This window comes from Hipposideros armiger, unplaced genomic scaffold (assembly GCF_001890085.2).
Source record: "Hipposideros armiger isolate ML-2016 unplaced genomic scaffold, ASM189008v1 scaffold_275, whole genome shotgun sequence".
Lineage (NCBI taxonomy): Eukaryota > Metazoa > Chordata > Mammalia > Chiroptera > Hipposideridae > Hipposideros > Hipposideros armiger.
The window spans coordinates 2,095,147-2,102,743 of record NW_017731625.1 but is presented as its reverse complement, the minus strand read 5'-3'; the positions used below and the strand labels follow the sequence as shown (position 1 = coordinate 2,102,743).

General features: G+C 48.9%; 1 protein-coding gene across 1 annotated transcript in view; it reads right to left on the bottom strand.

Annotated features, from left to right (window-relative positions):
* LOC109390645 (zinc finger protein 14-like) overlaps nt 1–892 on the bottom strand; it is a 33,856-nt gene extending 32,964 nt beyond the window's left edge. The window contains exon 1 of the mRNA XM_019657426.1: nt 765–892. The gene's annotated coding sequence lies outside the window, so the exon portion shown is untranslated. The remainder of the gene's footprint in view (nt 1–764) is intronic.
* Nucleotides 893–7,597: the final 6,705 nt, after the last annotated feature.

The window sequence follows — 7,597 nt, the reverse complement described above, 5'->3', positions numbered from 1 at the left end:
CAGGGAGGGCAGAAGTCAGGGATTAAGGTCCGGGCTGAGGTGAACTGCTCGTCTGCAGTAACCAAGCAGAGCAAATTCTTGTTGACAGACTGGCCCAGCTTCTCTCCTCCCAGATCCATGAAGTTTGGCCTGTCCTCTGGCCTGAGCCCCCAGACAGCCCTCCTGAGGACAGGCTAGGCTAGGGACCTGCCATCCTAACCACACCTGGTCCTTCCTACTTTTGTTGACTCCTCCCTATAAAAGCAACACTCAGAAAGCCCAACTTTTGAGTAGCTTGCAGATGGTATGATCAGACAGCTCTCCCTACTGCACAGCCCCTGCCTGGAATGCAGTCCCTTCTCATCACACCATACAGTAATTCTTTTAAAGTCTCTCCTTACGAAGTTTGGATTTTTCATATTCCACAAGCTGGACCAAGTGTTCGCAATTGCGCGCTTCCTATCCAAACTTTGCTCCTGTCCTCCCCACAGGCATTGTCCCCACGACGATGTCTGTACAAGCACTGAGATGCAGGCGAGGTCCTGCTGACAGGAGCCCAAAGTGTGCTGACCCTCTCTGTCACACCGCCCTCCTGTTCCCCCTCCTCCCATGGAAAAGAAAAGCCCTTTCCTGTCTTATTTGAGAGGCGGGCACAGCTCTGAGATCCGAGCCTTGTCCCTACTGCACCAGACTCTGGAATACAGTCTCCTTAATCAAGTCCGGATTTGACGTGATCTGGCAGGTCAAGGGCGGGTCCCCCCACCCCGCCCCCAGCCCCTGACTACCCGACGGTGGTCGTCTCTGGTCGTCTCGTCCTCCTTCGGTTCCCTGCCCGACCTCGGACTCCAGTCGGGAACCCCGGGAACCCCCTCCGGGGCCGGGACAGAACACCGGGCCCCCACACCGCAGAGACTTGGGTTAAGACCCGGGGGCGCGGGTAGCTCAGGCCAGCGACTGCTTCCAGGCGTCTCTGACCGGTTCTAAAAAGCCGCCGCTACCCCACCGTACCGCCCGGCCCCCCACACTCATCATCCATGCGGGGCTCCAGGGCCGGCGACCCCGGCAGGTGAAAGCAACCGACACCCGAGACCCCGCGGGGTGGGTGCACGGAGCACCACAACCGCCAGGGAGCGCTATTCACGCAGGCTGCGAACCCGCCCACTCCCGGCCGAGATTGGACAGTTATCACCAGGTGACTCGCTCTGATTAGACAGTGGTCCAGACACACCTCCATCAGGTAAGGCTGATTGGACTATACTAGTGTCTCTGAGGTAAACAAGTCGCCGGTCCCGTTCCCCTCACCCCTCAGTGAACAGGTACAGACCTCGAGCGTGAGTAATGTGCGGAGAGACGCTCACGTGACCCAGCCGGGCGGAAACGCGGGTTCTCTGCTTCAGATTTTACCTTCCCGACCTCCTTCCGCCCTAGATGTGGGCTCGCTTAGCAACCCCGCCCATCTGGGCGCCCCGTCTGTATCCTACACCTACAACGAAAACTTTTGACTCAGTTTTGGTGCAAAGCGTCCCTTGTCCAGACCCAGGGCAGGACAGGACAACAGATCTGGTGACTTCCTGGACCAGGGATTAGCCTGGGAGCGAGGTCACTGTAACTCTGTGCCCCTTGTTTAAGAACAAAGCCACTCAATAGTGATGTCATAGCGTGCAAATAGGGCAGGACTTGGTTTTGACCTTTGACACCGGAGGCCCCGCCCTCCTTCCCACCTTAGGTTAGGGCTTGAGGTCAGGCACCCTTAGGCCCTGCTTTCTTTGCCCCGTTGGGATGCCAGACCCCAGCCTGTGTGCAGGACTCCAGCCACAAGTGTGAGATGTTAGAATTCTGAGATGTGTGCATTACACTCCCAAGAAATGTCTTTTAGATCCGTTTTTGAGTGTACCTCTAGAGAATTTTGTAATAACTGTGTAATAGGCTATGACCTCCCTAAGTCAGTCGTATTCCTATTTTAACTCATTTAAGAAAAAGCCATCAAAGCTTAAACAAAGTAGGGCTGGACCTGGAAACTCTTAATACAATGATTAAATTGGGCCCAAACACCTGGAGCATTTCCTAAGCGTGCATATTTCAAAAATACCCTCCAGCTGTGGAAAGAGCAGCAATATAAACTCAGATATCATGAACATTGTACTGATGAACATAATTATAAAAATGCATTTTCTAAGGTTTTCAACGATTCCTGAATGGAGAGCATCCCATGTGGCTCCAAGTAGCTGTAGAAAATGAGACTTATACAGACAGAAGAAGGCGGTGCGATGAAGTTCTACTAGGAAAGAACAAACTGCATGGCAAAGTCACCTTCCTTTAGGGGATGGCAGGAGTCTATGAGGCAGACGACTTTGCTAGTGCTGACCAGGTAACTGTAGACTGACTGGTTGAAGATTCATTCTTGGGAGAGGCTGAAATGCTAAGTTAGGCACCAAGTCTCAGTATGGTGACCTGGAGCTTAGCACAAGTAACTCCATTTGGGGCTGTTTCCTTTTAACACTTTCTTAAAGTTAGTGTTTAGGGGAACAAGTTTTAGAATGGTTCCCTAGGTAGAAAAGACTTCCAATGAACAATAAATTACTTTTTTTTAAAGATTTTTTTAAATTGGGGAATTGGGGGATGGGAACAGCACTGGGGAATTGGGGGAAGGGGAGCAGACAAGTTGCTGTCCTCTTGTTCTTCAGTCTAGTTGTGGAGGACGTTGCTTCACTGGCCCAAGTTGGCACCATCATTGCACTCTTCCCGGGCGAGGCAGATCAGTCGCCGGCTTCTGGACGGCCGCTCACTGCGGCTGCTAGCCGCTCACGCTGGCTGCTGGCCACACACAGTAGCCCATGGCAACCCACTGCAGCAGGGGACTGCAGCCTACACCGTCGCCAGCGACTCATGGCAGCCCAACTCCAGGTTGAGCTGTTGTTCAGCATCTTAGCTGTGGAGGGCAGTGTCACTGGCCCTCATATGTGGGATCCAAACCGGGGCCCTCTGGCATCCCAAGCCAGTTCTTAACCATTGCGCCACTCAGCCGGCCCAATAAATTACTTTTGTTTAGAAAGTATTTAAAATATGGTTAATTTTTTTGCTCTTTATGAAATGATACGGAATGCTGCATTTCCAGAAGTCCAGCCTGAGATTAGAGGTTGAAGACATGTCCATTGCAGGACCCTCAGCACTCGTGTCCACTTCTCTGACTCCCTACTCAACAATCCCATTAGTTTCCTGTACACCTACTCAGCATTTATGTATTATAAAAAAGGGTCAATTTCACCTACAGATTTTATTGGGTTGTCGGAAAAGTCATGACATATTTTTTTCTATGTTTTTTATTGCAAAAATGTGTCATGACTTTTCTGACAACCCAATACTTTCTTCCCTTTGATATAAAAAATAACATGGTGCACATACAGCAATACAATTTGCTTCTTTGGTTCAATTGAAAACAAATCCTACTGCTCTTTCATCTCAACAAGTGACTTCCTGTTGGGGAGGTCTTCAAGAAGAGTTTACCACCAGTTTGACCAGAGGGCTGGACAGGAGCAACTGGAGTCTCCTCATGCCTCTGCTGTCCTTGAAATGTGCTTTCTACCTGCCTTCCTGGCTCCCAGAAGCTGCCCCAAGGATGCAGCCTGCAACTAGAAATGTGACCAACTATCTGGGTAGGTGACTGAACCCAGTTATAGCCTCTGTATAAACTTTTAAGATGCTGGCAGGATGTGTGTGGAAACCTACTGGTCTAGTGGAACAGAAAACAAGGCTTGTAAGAAAGTTAGTTCCCTTGCTTATTACACCTACCACCTGCCAATCTGGAGTGGTCAGCCTCTTTCTTAGGTCTCTCCCTGCTCTTCCCATAAAGAGGCTGGTTTCATATTACACCCGAAAAGCCCCAGAGTAGGTTGCCATATAACAACTGGGGGACAGCACAGATCAAGGAACTGGGGTTTGGGAAAGGGGCATCCTCAGGGCAAATCCTGTGTTGGGCCTGAGCTCTATGTGGGGAAGTGTGGCCCATAAGTTAGAGTGGGAAAACTTAGCCTGCTGTTGTGAAAGCAGGGAGGGCAGAAGTCAGGGATTAAGGTCCGGGCACTATGACAAAGCCTGATTGGGGAACTAAGCAGTGGAATCTCTGGGAAAGTGGTGAGAATGAAGAGGGATGTTATGCTAATTGAAGAGGAAATGAATGAAACCCCCAAGCCATGGACCCCTAATAGAAAGGAAAAATTTAAATAGCAATTAGCCCAAACTGCCTAGGAGAAAAGTTAAAGTTACATTCTTTCTCTGCCCCTCCAGGCTGTGCCTTAAGGTGCTTTGAAATGTAAACACCTCAGCAGATAACCAAAACATTGTCCAAAGGGACTGAAGGTTAAAAGCAAGGGGGGTGTGTGTCTTTTTTTTTAATTGGGGAATTGGGGAGGGGGACTAGCCAAGTTGTTGTTCTTCAGTCTTTGTTGCAGAGGGCGCCAGTCGCCATCTGGCTTCCCATCAGTGGATCGTGGCCTCTAAGCTCAAGGTGCTGTGTTCAATCTTAATTGCTGGTGGGCGTAGCCACCATCCCATGTGGGAGTCGAACCAGCAGCCTTGTTGTTAATATGGCACACTGTATCCACTGAGCCATCCAGGCAGCAGCTCAGCTCAATGTGCTGAGTTAAGTCTTAGATGTGGGCAGGCGTAGCAGGCAGGCAGTCTTGTCAGGAGCACATGCTCTCACCAGCTGAGCCATCCTGCCAACCTGTTGGCAGCTCAGCTCGGGCTTAGCGTCAATGGCCCATGTGGGAATCGAACCAGCGACCCTATGGCTCAGAGCTCATACTCTTAAGCTAACTCTTAACCAACTGAGCCACTCGGCAGGCCGGGGGTCGGGGGGGTGTGCTTTTTAAATACAGAATGCTATAGAAGACCTCTTGCTCAAAAACCTGGCCTCCATTAAGATCAAAATGAAAAAAAAGAAAGTAATTTTATCCTAAAGTAAAATGATTGTTCCAGGATTTAAAAAAAAGAAAATACAAAAGCTGAATGGATATAGAAAGTTGTAGGTTTGTGAAAATAAAGTATTGAGAGAAAATTTTTTATGTAGATAAGGTAAGACTGGAATGGATTTAAGTTAAAAAGAAAAAAGAATTTGAATATCAAAAGTACACTGGTTTAAAATTAGAATTTAGTTTTCTCTTTAAAGATTTTTTATTGGGGAATTGGGGGAGGGGAACAGCGCTGGGGAATCAGGGAAGGGGAACAGACAAGTTGCTGTCCTTTTGTTCTTCAGTCTAGTTGTGGAGGATGTCGCTTCACTGGCCCATGTTGTATTATCATTGCGCTCTTCCCAGATGAGGCAGATCGGTCGCCGGCCTCTGGGCGGCTGTTCACAGTGGCTCTTGGCAGCTCACACCGGCTGCCGGCCTGTCACGCTGGCTGCCAGCCACTCATGGTAGATTATGGCAGCCCATTGCAGCCTCACTGCAGCCTACGACATCACCGGTGACTCATGGCAGCTCAGCTCCAGGCTGAGCTGTTGTTCACCATCTTAGCTGTAGAGGGCAATGTCACTGGCCCTCATGTGGTATCCAAACCTGGGCTCTGCTGCTCAGAGCTGGCGTCCCAAGCCAACTCTTAACCAATGTGCCACTCCGCCGTCCTTCTGTTAAGTTTTCTTAAATTGTTGGTCTGCTCCTAAGAAATTGTAAACAAGGGTCTTAATTTACCTTCCATGTAATCTGCCTAGAAAATAAAGATTCTATGTTTTATCTTTATTAAGCCTTTGATGACTTAAGAAGACTGAATCTTCTCTAGTAAAAGAGCTATGTTTTCTTTTTCTTAAAACTATGTAATCTTTGTACATGCTAAAGTTCATGGGAAATACTATCAAATAAGAAGTGATGCTAAACTTCCTTTAGGGTATATGTACAAAATATCTAAAACTCTGATATGTCCTGGTATGTTATCATTCATAATTTGAAAAGGCATGTTACAGAAATAACCAAATTTCCTTGTTAATTGCATTATAATTACTTGTCATCATATCTTTAGCCATGGCCATTTTTAAGTCCTTCATCATTTGCAGACAGGTATTGTTTTACTTTGAGGCTTAGACAAGAGATCTTCCTGCAAAAGTGCTTCATCTTTAAGGAGATTCGTGGAGACATTGACAAGTACAGATTTCTGATAACTGAGAGCTTCACCTGGTGGGGACAATAATAACCCTTTCAGGTGCTTCCACGAGGCTCCCTGCACAGCTCCACACTGGGCCTCGGGTGCTAGCCCCACACCTGTCTTGATCTTGCTGACATCAGTAAAATGGGCCCATTGCCTTGATGATGTCATCTTCACACGTGAAAACGATTCTACTGAAAGACACGGCAGGCTTCACTGGAACACACAGGAGGGAGAAGATGGGCTGTGAACCCACAGAAAATTCAAGGCCCAGGCACTGCCGTGAGGTTTGGAAATCCTTGGTCAGCTGAGATGAGTGCTGCCCCAGAGGCTGTTTGATCAGGTGCAAACCTATCCAGCCCCTGAAAACATGAAAGGGTTGCAAGCCTCAAGACTTGGGGGTTTGGAAGATTTTCATTCCCCACCTGGTGCAGTACCTCTATCTCTGATGCCACCCAACAAAGAAAGTTCACACGTAGGACAGGATCAGAGCAGCGAGCCACCTTTGAGAAGAAAAGCAAAACTGGAGAAGCTGATTAAAGCTCTGGGCATCTCCCAGGCAGGGCTGCCATTTGGGTTCTGTGTGTGAGACTCCAGGAGGTATGTGCCAGGCACGGTGGCAGAGACAACAGAAGACGGAGCCCTAGGAGGGATCCCAGCTCTGGAGGGAACAGGAACCTGGTATATGCCCACACAGGAACAGCTCCCAGCAGTGCCCACAGCATTCCTCCAGGCGGAGCCTCTCACAAAGGCATGAACCGCAGAATTCACTGGGCGCAAGGCAGAGCTGTCTGGCTCGTGATCCACCGAGAGCCCTGGAAGGTCACCCTTTGCACTGATGACTAAGCTGCTTAAAGGGATCAATGCAGCAGTTTGGACAATGTGAAGCCAAGGGGTGGATGATCATGTGTCACTTGTGAGGTCGGGACATGAGAGGAGCATATGGGTTCACCTCAGATGTCTGAGGCAGTCCTCACTCTTCCATGTCCAGGCTCATGAGGCACTGACACTCCTGGCCATCTGTAAGCTGATGCCCTGGCCTGGGAATGAGCCCTGGAAGCTGACACTTCAGTAGATCCAGCAGATTTGGTGCATACAAAGGGTGACCACCAGTGCCCTCGGGAGACAGCATATTGCCAAGGATGCCAACAGCCCTTGAAATAAAGTGATGTAACTAACGCAGTAACACCATTTCCTGTGTGTTCTAAACAACACCCAAGACAACTATGAAGAGAGCCCAGGTCCAACAATCAGAGTTCCCAAATGGTGAGGAACGAACAGAAAGTTGATATATCGGGCCTCTCCCTGAGCATGAGGGCTCTAAATATGCCTGGGTTTGTGTGCACACTGTGTCTGCCCCAATCCACACTTTCCTTTGTAGCCACACAAATGAGAATCCCACCATTTGGGGGTTGGAGAATCTAAGTCCCATGTATAAATACCCTTGTTGAATAGACAGTTACTAGGGTTCACATTTTAC